Here is a 19,296-nt window from a genome sequence, read left to right on the forward strand (position 1 = left end):
TACTCGGATGAACTCGGTATTTGTAAATCGGCCTGTAAACAGCTTGAGAGAAGTTGGAGACGATCTTACTCCCCAAATAGCAAATTCAAATATAAAACCACCCTTAAGGAGTACAGGAAGAAAATCATAGATCACAAAAGATCCCATCTAGAGGAGAAAATCCTCCGGGCACAAGGGTCTTCAAGAGTTATTTTCACTACCGTCAGAACCTTCACTGACCCTCTTGCCCTCAAGCGTCAACCCCCGGTGTCCCAGACCCTCTGCAACAGTCTATCTAACTACTTTGAAGACAAGATTGCCACTATTCATAATTCCTTTCCCAGCAAGATTAACCCTGACTATCTCGAACCATGTATAGTCAGCTCTAATCCTACTAAGGTCTTTTTTAACTTTGAGGTGATTACCCCGGAACACTCGCTGGCAGAATTACTTAAATGTAAATCTGGTTCCCCCCTGGATCCCTGGCCGGCAAAACAGTATAAATCCTTAGCCCCCCTGCTCAATCCCATCTTAAATGAAATTTGGAACGACTCTCTCCAGACAGGAATCTATCCAGACTCCTGGAAGCACGCCAGATTGGTTCCTATACTTAAAAAAGCTAATGCAGACCCCTCCGAACCTGCTAATTACCGTCCCATTTCCCTGCTCCCTGCCCCAGCTAAAGTGCTCGAGAAACGCGTACAGCGGCAACTGGCTAGTTTCTCTGAAACCAATGGTGCCTTCCACAACTCACAGCACGGATTTAGGTCTGGATATAGCACCGAGTCCGCCCTCATTGAGATGGCTGACGCCATCAGATGGAAGTTGGACGAGGGATCTAGAGCGGTGTTGGTGTTGCTCGACTTGTCGGCAGCATTCGACACCGTCTCCCACCCCGTCCTCCATGACCGACTGCAGGCAAAAGGCATACAAGGCAAGGCCTTGGAATGGTTTGCCTCCTTTCTGTCCAATCGGACACAGGCAGTATTCACACCCCCATTTACCTCGGACTGTCGCCCTGTCAGGTGGGGAGTCCCTCAGGGCTCCTCACTGAGCCCCCTCCTGTTCAATGTTTATTTTTCCCCTCTGGCCGAGATCATCACTCAATCTGGAATCAAGGCCACTTCTTATGCCGATGATATACAGCTACTGTTCTCATTTGACTCCCCTTCCCAATCTACCTTTGACCCGTTGAAAAACTGCCTCCGCAACATCGCTAGCTGGATGGATAACAATTCCCTCCGGCTTAACGCCGGCAAAACCGAGGTCATATTTTTCCATCAGCCCTCGCCTCTGGACCCCAACCTGTGGTTGCCCCTTGAACTGAGTACACCCCCTTCACCTAAAGACTCAGTTAAAAATCTCGGGGTAATCTGGGATGCCAATCTCTCTTTCCAAAAACAAATCCAGACGGTATCCGCGGCCTGTTTCTCTAAGATGAGGATGATGAAAAAGTTCATCAATTTCCTCCCCAGCCAGACTAGGAAAACTATTGGGCAGGCTCTAATCACTTCCCATCTGGATTACGCCAATGGACTGTACCTTGATCTCTCCTTGGGCCTCCAGCGTCGCCTCCGGACAGTCCAGAATGCTGCTGTTCGCCTGGTCTGTGGGCTCCCCCTTCGTGAACGTATCACTCCCCATCGACATAGGCTGCACTGGCTCCCGGTTCATAAAAGGGCGGAATTTAAGGCACTTACCCTAGCTCATCGGGCTATCAAGGGAAAGGGTTCCGCATACTTATCCTCCTGCCTTCGCCCATATAGCAATACCAGACTTCTCCGCTCGAGCTCTAAACATCTCCTATCTACCCCCAGAATCAAAAGTTCATTCTGGGGGAAAAACATTCCAAGTCTGTGCTTCCTTCCACTGGAACAAGCTACCCTTGTCCATTCGGACCATCCAGGAGGAACTCCCCTTCCGGAGAGCTCTAAAAACCTTTCTCTTCTGTTGATACCAACTGAGTCAGACACAGCTTCAGTTCTCACAGAAGCGCCAGGGCACCCCGTTTGGGGTATCTGTGCGCTATACAAGATTCCCTAAATAAATAAATAAATAAATAAATAAATAAATAAGAGAGCAGAAATAAGCCATATCTTAGAAAATATGGCATATTCCTGCTCTCTCCATTTGACGCAGAGCAGCAAGTTGTCTTGCTGCGTTGTGCTGAGCCAAATGTTAGTAAATCTGGCCCCAAATGACTCTAGACGTAAATATAGCAGATGGTTAGGCATTCAAGTGCCCGATTCATCACACACAAGTACTTCTCTTTCTGCTTTACCATGAAAGGAGGTACTTGTTTTCCAGCTTCATCACTTGAATTCTGATCATGAACACATGTTCTTGCGCCTACTCCAATCATTTCTCACTGTATTTATTTTTATTTTCACACAGCGTCTCATTTAGAGCGCAAAGAAGCTTGATCTGTCAAATGAACTGCTACATCTCAATCTAAAACCAGCACTTGACATACTTTTGTATGTTATTAGCTTTTATATAGTGCATGTATGCCTTTAATATAGCTTCTTGGTGCTGTGGCTGGTCCATATTGTGTTATCATACACCTTTGGCATCCTTGACTATGGATAATAACAAGGCTACGGGCTGCGTCTGTGGTGAGTTTATACTCCGATCTTGGAATCCCCCAGATTCGGGCTGAAGTTAGGAGTAAACATTCAATTTGCCTTGAAGGAAGTTTTGTATAGTTTCCTTTCAATAATCTTGAAGGATTTTGTAGACATTTCTGCACAGTTTTCCACCAAGCACAGTGGATGTTGTGAGGAACTTGGGGGTAAGATTTTACACCTCACTGTCCTTCCATCAGCAAGCTCTCTCTGTAGCCGGCACATGCTTCCACATGATAAAGTCCCTTATAAAATTCTTTGATCTACTACCAGGCACAGCTAGAAAGACAGTTGCAGTAGCCCTAATCCTGTCCCGTCTAGATTGCTGCAATAGTCTGGACGCAGGAGCCAAGAAGACAGTCCTGAAAAAATTACAGATGGTCCAAAACACAGCAGCCCGCTTGTGGAAATGTACCTTTTTAGGGGTACACTGGTGCAGGGTCACCCTTTCGTCCACGGGTCCAGAGACCAACAAAATAGAGATCGGCACTGAAGTTGGAAATAAATAACAAGTTTATTAATCACTCATGAGTGGGACCACGTCCACATACCACTCTCAAGTGCTGCTTAGAGGTAGTACATTAAATTCACAGAACACAGGTCTTATAGACAGGTTTTGTGCAGTGTAAGCATGTGAACAGAAATAGGAGGAACACGTTTTTGAAATAGTTATCAGCAAACAAGGACAGATGAAAAACCACATGGTCAGCAAAGTGGGAGGGGGAGCACAAATGCTTATGGCATCAGTAAATGATTGACAGTCAACATCTATGACCAGGTGCACTAGCAGCTACAAGCACGTACATTGCTTTTAGCTGAGTCAGGAAGTCAACTAAAATAGATAGCACAGGCAGAAAAAGTCGAGCAGCAGGGGACGGGAGAATTATGAAGGAAACTTAAATGGGCACCACAGCCAAAATAGCTGTCGCTTATGCCAATTAAAATATTACACGTCTTTCACACTCTTGGTACTAAAACTGCCCCGAGGGTCCTCGGCATCATCATCACTGAGGGCTCTACCCTAGGTGCCCACACATGAAAGGATTCTCTTTAAAATCTTAGTAATCACCTTCAAAATCTTTAGGTCAACAGGATCTAAATACCTCAGGACCAGAATCAAACCGTATGTGACCCAATTCCTACTGAGATCATCATCTGAAAAACGTTCTAGCACCACCCAGCTTTCATTTGAAGTCCAGAGGAGGAAAATCATTGGCAGTCCTGGAGACTAAAGCATGAAACAGCTTACCCACCCGTTTCAGACTTCCTCAGTCAGAATCTATTTTTAAGAAACTCCTGACAACCTGGATCTTTCTAGCCCCAGACAATCTAGTGTTCCCACTCATCTGATTAGTCCATACCTGCTCGACTGCTCTCCCATCTCGGTTCTATCCGCATTAACGCCATGATGCTCCTCAGCGTGAAAGCTGCACTCTACAAATGCCATCATTTATTCATTCATATACACACATGTTCACTCAAAGAACCAAAGGTTAAAGTAACATTATAGTTAGGTGAAATGTTCAGTAACAACTTAGTGTTTTAAACTCTAAAAAACACATAATTTCACTAGTTATAGTTACAGCTATTTCAAGTAACTTTAACTCATGCCCTACGGTAACTATAACTTGTGCCCACGCCATGCACAGTTTTCTGATCATTAATTTCATTGCAAATGTTGCAGTGACATTATCAATGATGTCAAAGAAGATGTATTAAGTGATGTTATATGTGGGGCAATTATTAGTGCATGGCAAGGGCAGGAGTTATAGTTACCTTAGGGCAGGAGTCATTTGACTGTCCATGGTGAGAGGGATTGAACCTTTGCCACATGGTATAGGATTCACCTTTGGGCCTTGGGAACTCCATCCCCTGGGGCCAAATACAATTAAACAGGGGAGACAGGAATGCAGCCCCTCTCCCTTAGCCTTCTTGGGCCCTGGATACCACATCCCAAGGGCCCCATGTACTTCAAAAAGTAGGGGGCCACGGGACCCCCTCTCCGAGCCTTTATTGCCCCTGGGGACCCCATCCCGAGGACCATTTTCCTTAAAAGGGGAGGGGCTCTGCATGCCCCCCAAGCCTCAGTAGGCCCTGAGGACCCCCTCTACCAGGGCTGTACCATTAATAAAGGGGAGGGGGCCAGGTACACACCCTTGAGCCTATTTACGCCCTGGGGACCCCACCACCCAGGGCCGTATATTTTCAAGAGGCGAGGGGCCATGTGGCCCCCTCCCCGAGCCTTTTTTGGTCCCAGGGACTCCATATTCTGGAGCCCAACCTAATAAATATGGGGAGGAGGGCCACGCGGCCCCCCTCCACAACCCTTACAAATGCCCTGGGGGCCCCATCCCCCAGGGATGTATGTTTTTAAAGGGGAGGAAGGCTGTGCGGCCACCCTCTCTGAGTCTTTATTGGCCCAAGGGACACCATCCCCTGGATCCTCTCCTTATAATTGAGGAGTGCCTTGGTGCTCACCCAGGGTGCCCATCATACACTTACGGGCTGCGGGAGGAGCCCCAGGGCCCCCACAGCCCTACCAGCTCCCCGCATCCTGCAGGAGCCGGTATTGCTCTTGCCCGGAGGAGCTATCTATGCTGCTCCCTCTGGGTGGGAGCATCATCTTGATCTGTTTCTCTGCCAGTATTAATGCGGGCAGGGAAACAGATTTCAAGTCTGCTTCCAGCTGCCGGGAGCTTTTTTACAGCCCCTGCTTGCTGGGAGCAGACTTTGTGTTTGCACCAGTTTGGTAGAAGTTTTATTAATGCTTCTGCCAGATGGGAGCAAACAGAAGTTTCTCTGCCCGGTCCGGTGCGGGCAGGGAAGCATCTGTGTCCTGGGGGTGGGCACCCCAGGACACAGTATGTGAGCTAGACTGGGTGATTGGGTCCCTGGGGCCAATGGAGGCTCAGGGAGGTGAGCCACATGGTCCTCCTCCCTTTTAATTGCATAACGGCCCAGGGGATGGGGTCCCTGTGGACTTTTAAAGGCAGAGGGAGAAGGGTTGTGTTGCTCCCCTCCCCATACTTATTAGATCAGGTCCCGGGGAAGGGGTCATCGGGCAGAAAGTGGCTCAGGGAGGGAGGCCCGTGCCTCCATTCCCTTAAAAATACTTTGGGTCCAGGGAATGGGATTCCCAGGGTGCAAAATGGTCTGTGTAGGGGGCTGCATGCACCCCTCCCCTTGCAAAATACTTTGGGACCTGGAGGATGGGATCATCAGGGCAAAAAAGGTCTGGGGATGAGGCCACATGTGCCCCATCCCCAGAAAAATAAACCTGCATTGTCCCCCCAGGCCCCAGCCCACCCTGAAGGGGGGGGATTGAAAAAAAGCACTGGAGCTCAAGCTTCATTTTTTAACATAATTTTGCTGCGGATTCTTCACAATTTTGCAGCAAAATTTAATTTAAAAAATGCTTTTGGCCCCAGGTGTTGTTCCCTCTGGGGCTACACCACCAAGCCTAAGGAGTCATGGTATTCGTACCCTGCCCCCTTATGTCTTTTTTTAGGACTCAGGACTGAGTACTAAGTCCTAAAATGGCTGCCACCACTTCTTGTTTGAGGTGGTGGCACCCAAATAAATCTCAGTTTGAGATCTATCCGCTCCACGGATCCTCCGTGGTGTGATAAATACAATTTTTGTGAACCTAACTTTCTCCAAAACTACTGAACAGATTTAGATCAAAACACAAAAAAGCACTCTTTCTGGGACCAAGATCTAGCTTTCGCTAAAATATGGTGTAAATCCGTTCAGCAGTTTGGGCTATAGTAGTGTCTAAAGTGCCTAAGGAAAAATTATTGGGAAAAACACGTTTTGGGTCCCCCCTTTTTCTCAGTCCCCGCTTGATGGATCACCTAGAAACTTTAAATGCGCAATCTAGTCAAAAAGTATCTTTTTTTTGGAAAGTATCATGGACAAAGCCAAGGCCAAAGTTATTATATATATGTGTATGCGTTATAGTTAGCTGGACATTTCCCTCGTACAAAACCCTAGAAATTCCCCCGTTATAGTTAGTTCAGCTAACTATAACTCGCGCCCCCGCATTGCACTGCTGATGACGTCACATATTACATCACTCATGACATGGTCAGTGACATCACTGATGACATCACTGATGACATCTCAAATGACATCACTGATGACGTCATCCAGTGAGTCTGTGTTTCTGTAAAGTTTTAATATGTTTAATATATATAGGGAAAGGCCTATGGAAGAATGAGTGGGTGTATAAGTGTGTGAATGGATGATTTTGTAGGTGTGTGACTGACTCTATAAGTGAGTCATTAAACGTATCTTACTGCAGACTAGTGACTAAACTGTGTGAATGTCTGTATCTGTCTGTTTGTTGGTGTACAAGTGGCTGCATGGTTTTGTGAATAGCTATATGAGTGTCTATATGGGTTATTGATTGGTTGTCTGAGTATCTGTATGGGTGCCTGAGTGTTTGTGTGGGTGGGGTGTGCATAGATGTGTGAGTGGGTGATTCTATGGTTACATGGTTTTAAGAGTGCATCTGTGATGGGTGTGTTAGTGATTGAATGTATATCTCAGTGGTACATGTGTGAGTAACTACATATGTTAAAGGCAGTATATATGTGTGTAAGAGTATATAACTGGCTATATGTGAGAGTGTGTGATTGTGAGAGTGGCTGTATGGATGAGTGTGTGCTTGTATCAGTAATTGTATAAGAGCGTAGGAATGTGGTACTATTTTTATGAGTAAGTGAACTTGTGTGTGTATAATTGTATAGGTGAGTAAATGGGAGTGTGATTAATTATTTGCATGACTGACTAGGTGTGTGAGTACCTCTATGGATGATTAGCGGTGTGTGAGTGTCTATATAGGTGTATAAATGTATATGATAGTCCTGTACTAAGTGACTGTAAGTATGAGTGACTGTACAGGTGAGTGAGTGGATGTGTGTGTATGTAGAGTCAATGAGTGGGTATATAGTTATTGGTATTGGAGTATCAATGGTTTTGAGAATGGCCATCTGAAATTTTGAGTCGGAGTATCAAAGGTTATATTAGGGTGTGAGAAGATGCACTAATTTATCACATGGATGACGTCATCAGTGATGTCATTTGAGATGTCATCATTGATGTCATCAGTGATGTCACTGACCATGTCACGAGTGATGTAATATGTGACGTCATCAGCAGTGCATTGTGGGGGCGCGAGTTATAGTTAGCTGAACTAACTATAACAGGGGAATTCTAGGGTTTTGTATGAGGGAAATGTCCAGCTAACTAACGCCCCTGAAACCTATGTTTTTTTTAGTGAATTTCTAAGGTTTTTTAAATGCCAATTCCTAACTATAATGTGCATGAAACCTATGGTTTTTTCAGTGAATTTCAAAGGTTTTTTAAATGCCAATTCCTAACTATAACGTGCATGAGACCTATAGTTTTTTCAGTGAATTTCAAAGGTTTTTTAAATGCTAATTCCTATCTATAACTTATCTCTAAAGCTATGATGTTTAATGATTTTCATTGGATTTCTAAATTTTTCTATTTCAGTGTGTCAATTCCTTTATGTTTTTGAAAAATATTTTTTATCACCATTTTTTTAACTTATTTTTTCAATTAATTCTTTTCAAAATTAAAAATGATTTATTTTTATTGGATTTTGAAAAAAAAATTGTAAATTTGTAAAAAATATTTTCTTATATTTAAAATATTTTGTAAACTACATTTTCAAAACGTTTTTTTTTCCCAATTTTTTTTGGGATTCGTGCACCCTATGCGCACAGTTCTCGATCCCTGCGCGAAAGCATCTGCGTACGATATGCGTTGGGTACGTGTTTGGTGCGTGATTGCAATGCGACCAGTACGCGACTCCAAGCCTATACGCGACACATACAATGCACGTTATGCGACGCTTGCACGTAAAAAAAAAATAGCCCCTATCACTAATTTTTATTATCCCCGGGGACCCCATCCCCCGGGGATTTTAAAAAAACCTTCGGAGACTGTGGGGGAAGCCCCTACGTCCCCACGGTCCCAGCCGGCTCCCCGCATCCTTCGGGAGCCGGCATTGCTTTTCCACATGGGGAGCTGCTGACATGCAGCTCCCCGTGTGGAAAAGCAATATCGTTTGGATTTTGAAAGAGAGAGCAGGTTTCCCTGCTCTCTCTTTCAATATCCTAACAAAGTTTGCTATGGGAGGGCGGGAGACTCCTGCCCTCTCATAGCAAGCAACAGTGTCCTGGGGGTGGGCACCCCAGGACACCGTAGGAGCCGGCCCTGGGGGGTGGCGGTCCCCAGGGCCCTCAAGGGCTCCAGGAGGGGGGCCACGCAGCCCCCCTCCCCCATTACTTTATAAACATTTTGCCCCCGGGATTTGGCCCACCCGGGGGCTAATTATTAACGAAGCGCGGAAGCCCGCATTTCGCCGTTCAAAAAAAAAAAAGGGGGCCCCAGGGGGTCCTTCTGGGACCCCCTAAGCAACACTAGAGAGTCAGAGTATTTCTACCCTGCCCCTTTACATCTTTCACACACTTATTTCCCTTACTTAATCAGCCTCGCTTCTACCAAAATGGCTGCCAACAGTTCCTGGTTTCGAATGTAGACAGACAACTTGACAGCCAATTAGCATTTAGCGCGTGACCGGGAGGGTGCGCGCTTGGTTCGCAGAGGGTGCGCTTAGGGTGCGCATAGGGTGCGCGGATCCTCCGAGGCCATAGATATATCTATCTTTTTTACTCTAATTTTCTCAGGAACTACTGAACAAATCTACACCATTTATGCAAAAGGCATGAGTCTGAACTGAGGACTACCTCTTTGACAAATTTGGTGTAATTCCGTTGAGCAGTTCGGGCTGTAGCTGCGCCAACAGGTCCTATGGGAAATTGCGAGGGGGAAAACGCATTTTGGGACCCCCCTTTTTTCTCAGCCCCCGCTTGATGAATCACCGCGCAACTTTCAGGATAAGAGCGGACCGGAACTGGTCAAAAGTTTGGAAAATTTCACGAAAATTCGTCAAGCGGCGCCAGACTTACTGGGAAGCGAATGTCCTATGGAAAATAGGTACTAACTATAACTACCTACTGGCCAGTAGGTAATTATATATATATATATATATATTATCTACTGGCGGTCGCCAGTAGATAGTTATAGTTAGGACGTGTTTCCATAGGAAATCTCAAAATTCTATTTTGAATAACTTTGGCGCCGGTTGACGAATCCACGCGAAATTTTCAAAACTAATGGGGCGCTCCGTTCAGCTCCTACCCTGAAAGTCTCGGGGTGATTCGTCAAGCGGGGGCCGAGAAAAAAGGGGGGTCCCAAAACGCGTTTTCCCCATGCATTTTTCCATAGGACCTTTAGACACAGCTACAGCCCGAACGGATGAACAGAATTACTTGAAATTTGGCAGAGAGGTAGCCATAAGGTCAAGGAAGTGCCTTTTGTAGGTCTGGTGTAAATTTGTTCAGTAGTTCCTGAGAAAAAAGCATTTAAAGCAATATATATATATATATCTGTAAGCGCGCTCCGTGAGCTTACGGTAAGCTTACCGTACGCGTACGGTGCCGTGCGCGAGCTCAAATCTGATTGGTTGTCACATGACTGTAAACATTCGAATCGGACGAAATCAGGAAGTGTCGGCCGCCATTTTGTGTGTTTCACACAGAAAAAAAGGGAGATAACGTGAAAAGGGGGCAAGGAAGAGAGTTATAGACCCCATAACATTTGAAAGGGGGTCAAAGAAGGACACAAAAGTACGAAAAATACATTTATTAATTTAAAAAAAAAAATCGCCGAGTGCGCGCACGGCAAGCTTACCGTACGCGCACGGCAAAAAAAAAAAAGAAAAAAAAAAAAAGAAATAAACACATTTATTAAATAAATTGAAGGACCCGCAAGGGAGAAAAAAAAATTGTTACTGTGTAAAAAAAGGCGAGGCGCGCACGGTATGAACTGCGCAACGTGGGCGCTCGGTGCGCGAAGCGCACCGAGTGCCCACAGGGCGCGCACGGTGCGTGAAGCGCACCGTGCGCGCAGGGTGTGCGCACGGTGAAAAACCAGAAAAAAAAAATAAAAAATAAATATATAACTTAGCATTTAAAAAACCGTACAAATTCACTGAAAAAACCATAGGTTTCACACACGTTATAGTTAGGAATTAGCATTTAAAAAACCTTGCACATTCACTTAAAAAACCATAGGTTTCACACATGTTATAGTTAGCTGTACATTTCACTCGTAAAAAACCAATGAAATTCCACGTTATAGTTAGATCAGGTAACTATAACTTGCGCGACCACAATCCACAATGTGTCATTTCAGATGTCATCATTGATGTGAAGAGTGATGTCACTGACCATGTCATGAGTGATGTAATATGTGACGTCATCAGCAGTTTATTGTGGGCGCGCAAGTTATAGTTACCTGATCTAACTATAACGTGGAATTTCATTGGTTTTTTACGAGTGAAATGTACAGCTAACTATAACATGTGTGAAACCTATGGTTTTTTAAGTGTATATATATATATATATACATATATATATATATATTCACTGAAAACACCATAGGTTTCAGGGGTGTTCTAGTTAGCTGGACTTTTCACTTGTACAAAACCATTGAAATTCCCCCGTTATAGTTAGTTCAGCTAACTATAACTCGCGCGCCCGCAATGCACTGCTGATGACGTCACATATTACATCACTCATGACATGGTCAGTGACATCACTCATGACATCACTGATGACATCTCAAATAACACCCCTGAAACCTATGGTATTTTCAGTGAATTTCTGAGGTTTTTTAAATGCTAATTCCTAACTATAACGTGCCTGAAAACTATGGCTTTTTCTGTGAATATATATATATATATATATATATATATATATATATATATATATATATATATATATATTCCCTCCCCACCAAATGCCACAAGCTATATATATATGTATAGTAGTAGTTATAGTTGGAACCTCGTTTCTCGTGATAGAAGTTCGCCCTCCGGGAGGGCATCCTTACCTGGGGCTACCCTACTGTTGTTTTATTGATGCGGCCTGGCTCGGTCGCGAGGATGAACCGCCGCGGATGAGCGGATCCAGGCACTTGAAATCGGGTGCCAAAATGGAGCGGAGGGTTCTATACGGATGGTGGTGTTCTTTGCAGCAGGACTCAGTCTTACACTTTTCATCAACACACTGGGGTTTTTTAAATTTTGAAACTTTGACCAACGGCACCACCCACTGAGGTAATACTGTCTATTGTGACTGCCAATACTAGAATGCACTTGCAGCATGCGCCGGGTGAGGCGCAAGTACACGCCCACGTGGGTGTGACTACTTTCAAATAAAGGCAGGTGTTCAATAGCTTGGCTGCTGTGGTTTCAGTGATGGATGGCTCGTGATCAAGGGCGGAAGCCCGAAACGCGTTGAGCCGCGTATTGGGATGGACTGTTGTCTGCTGATCCTGCTGTGGCCTCTGTGATAGAAGTTCGCCCTCCGGGAGGGCATCCTTACCTGGGGCTACCCTACTGTTGTTTTATTGATGCGGCCTGGCTCGGCCGCGAGGATGAACCACCGCGGATGAGCGGATCCAGGCACTTGAAATCGGGTGCCAAAATGGAGCGGAGGGTTCTATACGGATGGTGGTGTTCTTTGCAGCAGGACTCAGTCTTACACTTTATCAACCCACTGGGGTTTTTTAAATTTTGAAACTTTGACCAACGGCACCACCCACTGAGGTAATACTGTCTATTGTGACTGCCAATACCAGAATGCACTTGCAGCATGCGCCGGGTGAGGCGCAAGTACACGCCCACGTGGGTGTGACTACTTTCAAATAAAGGCAGGTGTTCAATAGCTTGGCTGCTGTGGTTTCAGTGATGGATGGCTCGTGATCAAGGGCGGAAGCCCGAAACGCGTTGAGCCGCGTATTGGGATGGACTGTTGTCTGCCGATCCTGCTGTGGCCTCCGTGATAGAAGTTCGCCCTCCGGGAGGGCATCCTTACCTGGGGCTACCCTACTGTTGTTATATATATATATATATATTCCCTCCCCACCAAATGCCACAAGCTATATATATATGTATAGTAGTAGTTATAGTTGGAACCTCGTTTCTATTCAAAGAGCATTTTTTCTTTTGCCAATATCTTTGGCGCCGTTTGACGAATCTTCACGAAAATTTCAAAACTGGTGGGGTGTGCCGGTCTCCTCCTGTTTTGACAGTTTGGAGATCATTCGCCAAGCAGGGGCCGAGAAAAAAGAGGGTAAAAAAAACGAGTTTTCTCAATGTTAATTTCCATAGGAAACTTTAGACAAAGCTACAGCCCGAACTGTTGAACCGAATTACACAACATTTGGCAAAAAGGTATTGCTTGGTTCAGAAAACAACCTTTTTCTAAATGGTGTAAATCCGTTTAGTAGTTCCTGAGAAATAAAAAAAAAAGAAAACTTTTGATATCTGGGCGGAGCTTAACCACACGAGCAGAGCTTGCCTTTGATTGGCTGCCAACACTTCAAACCAGGAAGTGTTGGCAGCCATCTTGTGCTTCGGACAGAGGGAGAAAGAAAAAGGTAGGAGAAAGATAAAAAAAACAAGAAAAGGGGGCAGGGTAAAAACACCCTGACCCCCCAGGCCTGCTCAGGGGTCCCACAGGGACCCCCAAGCCCAAAAAAAACTTTTGTTTTTTAAAAAATTTTAGGCGGGGGTCGCGCTGGGTGCGCGAATCCGTCTGAAAGTTTAACAAAAACCAAGTGCGGTCTCCCGCCCACCACCTCCCTGGGGGTTTCAAAATAAATGCGTGGGGGCGGGTCCCAACCCCCCTATGCTGCCCTGGGGACTGCCACCTCCCTGGGGCTTCATTAAATAAGGGCCGACTGGGGCCTCACGGGCCCCCCCAAGCCCCAGGGACCTTCCCGGGGCTGTAATAAATAGTGTGGGGGGCTCGAGCCCCTCCACATGCCCTGGGGACAACCTCCTCCCTGGGGCACTCTGTATTCAAATGTGCTATGGACCTCCAGGCCCCGTGGACCAGCACCTCCCCGGGGCTTTAAATGTTGGGAGGGGGGACGCACAGCCCCCCTCCTGGAGCCCTTGATGGCCCTGGGGACCGCCACCCCCTAGGGCTGGCTCCTGCAGGGTCCCAGGGTGCCCACCCCAAGGATACTGTTGTTTGCTATGGCAGGGCGGGAGCCGTGTGACTCCCGTCCTGCCATAGCAAACTCTGCATTGAAGGATTGCTTCTCTTGTGTCCAGAGGACATCAGGACACAAGAGTACTTCATCCTCCGATCAGCAGTGCGTCAGAAGCCGCATTTGCAGCGTGGTGTAAAAAGGGAGCGTGGCCTCGGACCACCTCTCTGCAATACAGCTGTGTGGTGCTTACTGGAGGTACCTAGTGGGCCCCCAGGGACCCTCAGTATTCAAGGGGACCTAATCCTCCAACTCAGAATGCGCCAGGGGGCATGTTTGCAGAGTGGTGGAGAAAGGGGGCGTAGCCTTTGTCCACCTCTCAGCAATTCCAATGTGTTGGGCTTACTGGAGGTAAGAGGTAGACTAGTTGGCCCCTGAAGGACCCCCAGCAGTGAATGCGACCTCAATCTCCATTCAAGAGCGTGCCAGGGAGCGTGTTTGTAGAGTGGTGGGAAGAGGGGGCGTGGCCTGCTCTTCGAACTTATCAATGCTGCTGCATGGGACTTACTGGAGGTAATAGGAGGGGTAGTTGGCCCCCAAGGATGTCCTTGGGGGCCAACTACCCCTCTTGTTACCTCCAGTAATTCCCACACAGTGCCATTGCTAAGACGTCTTCGGAGGCCATGCCCCCATTTCTCCACCATTCTGCCAATGCACCTACTGGCAGACTACGGGATGAAGTCCAATTTACTCTTGAGGGACGTTGGGAGCCAAGAAGCCCTACTGGTACCTCATGTAAGCTCTACGCACTGGAATTCATGAGCGCTAGTCGGAGGCCCAGCACCATTTTTCGACCACTCTGCAAACGCGCCTACTTGTTAAAAATGTGTTTGCAATGTAATTGGTTTTGCATTTGTGAGAATAAGAGCTATTGGCGTTTTAAATGAAAACGTTTTTTACTAATGTTTTTTGAAGTGGAGTGGATGTACGTTGTGTGTAGTGGAATTATGTAATCTGTTTTGCAGTGAAATTATGTGGATAGAAAGTATGTGGTATTTAGTGTATAGGAATTATGTAGAGTGAGAATTATGTGTTATGGAGAGTAATTATGTGGTATGGTAGTCTGTGTTGTGGAGTGGTAACCTCAGGTTTAGTCTTCCTCGTTTCCATAGAAGCTAAACTATGAACTCTGTGAGACAAAAAAAATAGAATTACTGAGGAGCACTTGTGGACCTAGTTAGAGGTATGAGCAGGGCCACTGGAATTATGTGACTGTTTGGCTGCACTGACTTTCGCACAATTATACATTTTCTGCATTAGCCACATAATTCATCATCTGCACCCTAATCTGCAGATTTGAACAAAAAAAGCCTTGTTTCTTGCTGAAACGGGTCAAACGTTATCAAAAATGCAGCGACAAGTGTTACAGCGTGGTGAAAGGCCCTTTAGAAATCTAGAATGTTCACCTGTTACTTATTGCTAAATGTGGGTGTTAAATTGGTAATAGTGGTGTGCAAGCCACTCTTGCTTCCCTCTGCGCCTCTCTTGCCTCTTTCTGCATTTCTCTTGCTTCTTTCTGCATGTTTCTTTCTTTTTCTACACTTCTCTTGACCTGATTCTGCAAATCTCTTGTACTCTCTGCAATTCTTGACCTCATTCTACAAGTCTCTTGTACTTTCTGCACCTCTCTTCCCTCTTTCTGCACGTCTGTTGCCTTTTTCTGCACCTTATTTGCTTCTCTCTACACCTCTGTTGTCTCTTTCTGCATTTATCTTCCCTCTTTCTGTACCTTTCCTGTCTGTTTCTAGATCTCACTTGCCTCTTTCTGCACTTTTCTTGCTTCTTTCTACACCTCTGTTCTCTTGCCTCTTTGTGCACTTCTCCTGCCTGTTTCTGCACCTCTTGCCTCTCTTTGCACCTCTATTGCTTCTTTCTGCACTTATTCCCTTTTTCTGCACCCCTGTTGCTTCATTCTGCACTTTCCATGCTTCTTTCTGCACCCGTCTTCCTTCTTTCTGAATCCCTGTTGTCTCGTTATGTACCTCTTGTCTCTTTCTGCACTTCTCTTGCCTTTCTCTGTACCTCTCTCCCCTCTTTCTGCACGTCTGTTGCCTTTGTCTGCACCTCATTTGCTTCTTTCTGCACCCCTGTTGTCTCTTTCTGCACTAGTCTCCCTCTTTCTGTACCTTTCCTGCCTGTTTTTGCATCTCACTTGCCTCTTTCTCCACTTTTCTTGCTCTTTCTACACCTCTGTTGCTGCTTTCAGCAATTCTCTTGCCTCTTTCTGCATTTCTCTTGCTTCTTTCTGCACGTTTTTCTTTTTCTACACTTCTCTTGACCTCATTCTGCAAATCTCTTGTACTTCCTGCACCTCTCTTCCCTCTTTCTGCACATCTGTTGCCTTTTTCTGCACCTCATTTGCTTCTTTCTTGCACCTCTGTTGTCTCTTTCTGCACTCGTTTCCCCTCTTTCTGTACCTTTCCTGCCTGTTTTTGCATCTCACTTGCCTCTTTCTCCACTTTTCTTGCTCTTTCTACACCTCTGTTGCTGCTTTCAGCAATTCTCTTGCCTCTTTGTGCACTTCTCTTGCCTGTTTCTGCGCCTCTGTTGCCTCTTTTTGCACCTCTGTTGGCTCTTTCTGCAGCTCACTTGCTCCTTTCTACACTTCTCTTGGCTCTTTCTACACCCTGTTGCTTCATTCTGCACGTTCCATGCTTCTTTCTGCACTGGTCTTGATTCTGTCTGCACCCCTGTTGTCTCTTTATGTACCTCTTTTGCCTCTTTCTGTACTTTTCATGCCTTTTTCTGCACTTCTCTTGCCTGTTTCTGCACTTCTATTGCCTGTTTCTGCACCCCTGTTGCTTCATTCTGCACTTTCCATGCTTCTTTCTGCACCTATCTTGCTTCTTTCTGCACCCTTCCTGACTCTTTCTGCACCCCTCTTGCCTCTCTCTCCACCCCTCTTCCCTCTTTCTGCTCCTTTGTTGGTTCTTTCAGCAATTCTCTTGCCTCTTTCTGCACTTCTCTTCCTTCTTTTTGCACCCCTCCTACCTCTTTCAGTAGCTTTCTTGCCTCTTTGTGCACCTCTCCTACCCCTTTCTGCACTCCTTTTGCCTCTTTTTACACCTCTGTTGGTTCTTTCTGCACTGCTCTTGCTTCTTTCTACACCTCACATGCCCTTTTCCGTACTTCACTTGCTTTTTTCTGCACCTCTTTTGCCTCTTTCAGCACCTGTGTTGCTTCTTTCTGCACTTCTCTTGCCTCCTTCTGCACCTCTTAGTTAGAGGTAGTTTTAACCCCCCAGCCCTATTATGTACTAGGGCCATACAGGGGAGGTCATGCCAATCACAGGGGTATCCCAACCCATAGTGTACCCTAGTGTATGTTTTCACTGTATTCTAAGTGTCTTTCAGAATAGCACTAGCTCCAGGCCTGGTTAGTCAGAGTCAGGTACCACCAGTACCCGTCAGCAAAAAGTTGGGGGCACAGGATGACTTTGCAACAAGGCCTCTTTCTGCTCCTCTGTTGGTTCTTTGTGCACAGCTCTTGCTTCTTTCTGCACCTTTCTTCCTCTTTCTGCACATGTCCTACCTTTGTAGGCATAGTTAGAAATTAGCAATTAAAAAACCTTTGAAATTCACTGAAAAAATCACAGGTTTCAGGGACGTTCTAGTTGGACATTTCACTCGTACAAAACCAGAGAAATTCAGCTGTTATAGTTAGTTCAGCTAACTATAACTCGCGCCCCCGCAATGCACTGTGGTTTTTTCAGTGAATATATATATATATATATATACACACACACACACAAATAATTTGTCGAAGCTGCACTCTCATTGAGAAATTGGCAGAGACAAAGCTGTATAATTTCTAGAACTGGCATTCATTGCCTAACGCGTTTTGAACTCTATCAGTTCTTAGTCACAGGCTGGCAGTGAGAAATACAATTGAACAGCTGAAAACCACCATTTAATTAGCAGGTCTTTTTATTGGTTGTTCAAATGACTTCATAGATCAATGTATTCTGGAACTGGTGCTTTGTAAGCATGCTTTCTTCCCCCAGTGGCTGTTGTATTCCTAAAATTACCACCAAAGTCTTGTCTCAACGCAGCTTATAAATGCCATTCGACGTTCCGTAGCAATCTTTTTATATTTCAAAAGCACACAGACCCACTTTGCTTCCTATAGTGGTGCTGGCTTCAGGGTTGGACCACCACTATAAACAAAGAAAAGAGTTTGTGCTCTAGAATGAAGCTGCACTCTCAATGAGAAATTGAGACAAAGCTGAATAATTTCTGGAACTGGCTTTCATTGCTCAACGTGTTTCAAGCTCTATCAATTCTTGGTCAGAGGCTGCCATTGAGAAATACAACTGAACAGCTGAAAATCACCACTTGATTAACAGGTCTTTATTTGCTGAGCAAGTGAGTTCATGCCTCAATGCATTCTGAAACTGGTGGTTGTTCCGCTGAGGGTTTTGCATTCCCCCAAATATTACCAGTCTTGTCTCAACGTATCTTAAAAATGCCATTTGACATTCCGTAGCAATCTTTTTAAATTTCAAAAGCACACAGACCTACTTTGCTTCCTGTAGTGGTGATGGCTTCACAGCTTTAACGTTGAATGGCATTTATAAGCTGCATTGAGATTATGGCCCATCAGGATATGCAGGGCACAACTCAGTTCACTTTGTGTGACTGTCTGGAGTGAATCCACAAGCAGGCCCCTGTTTGTCTAAACTAGGCGTTGATTCCACAGGCAGGTAGAGGCACAGGATGGTTAAATAACAAAATGTAAATAATCAAGAGATGCACCCTCTAAAGGGAAAAGAAGGGGGAATTCTTTACAATACCTTGCTTCTGATATTTACAGGCAGCTGACAGCTGTGGGAGTTTATTCCCCTTTTATCTTCCGTTTTATTCACTTTCACTAGCCAGATTTATCTAACCACGGGGTATCTGGTTTACTGTGCTCCACGTATTAGAGACGTCTGAGATTACAGGCCTCACTTTTTCGGCCGATGAGGTGGTACGAATTTTGGCAGCCAGTCTACCCTTAGAGGGAACTGGTGACCCTGCCTCAGGCCTTGGAAAGAACGACTGGGATGAAGTAAGCCCTCTCAAGAGGAATCAGATTAAGACCCTGATTCACGGGATCATGATGACGGAATACCTACGTGCCAATGCGGCACCACAGGGTCTCATCGTCAGAAATGAGCCATTCATTTTTAAACAGGACAAAGTCTTTAAAAAGGATTGGTCACTCATTTCGTGGCATTGCACAATGGATTGGCTGATCCTTATCATAAAAACAGCAACAAGACTGGCACAAGAAATGAAAACCCAAATCCAGGATTTGGAGATTCGCCTAAAGTCTTACCAATCCGTGAGCTCATTTAGGAAGAACCTTGAAGAACTGAATAAGTCACTAAATGACTTTGAACTATCGCTTAAACAGAGCAAGTTCATTAAACTCAAGAAGGACATGGCCAACTTTAGCCACAAGAAGGTCTACTCCTATATTAGGGAGAACTATGTGCCCGCAAGGAGGAACAATGTCTACAATACTGACAGCGAAGGATCGGACACCGGATCAG

The sequence above is a fragment of the Triturus cristatus genome, chromosome 2_1, assembly GCF_964204655.1.
Source record: "Triturus cristatus chromosome 2_1, aTriCri1.1, whole genome shotgun sequence".
Classification (NCBI taxonomy): domain Eukaryota; kingdom Metazoa; phylum Chordata; class Amphibia; order Caudata; family Salamandridae; genus Triturus; species Triturus cristatus.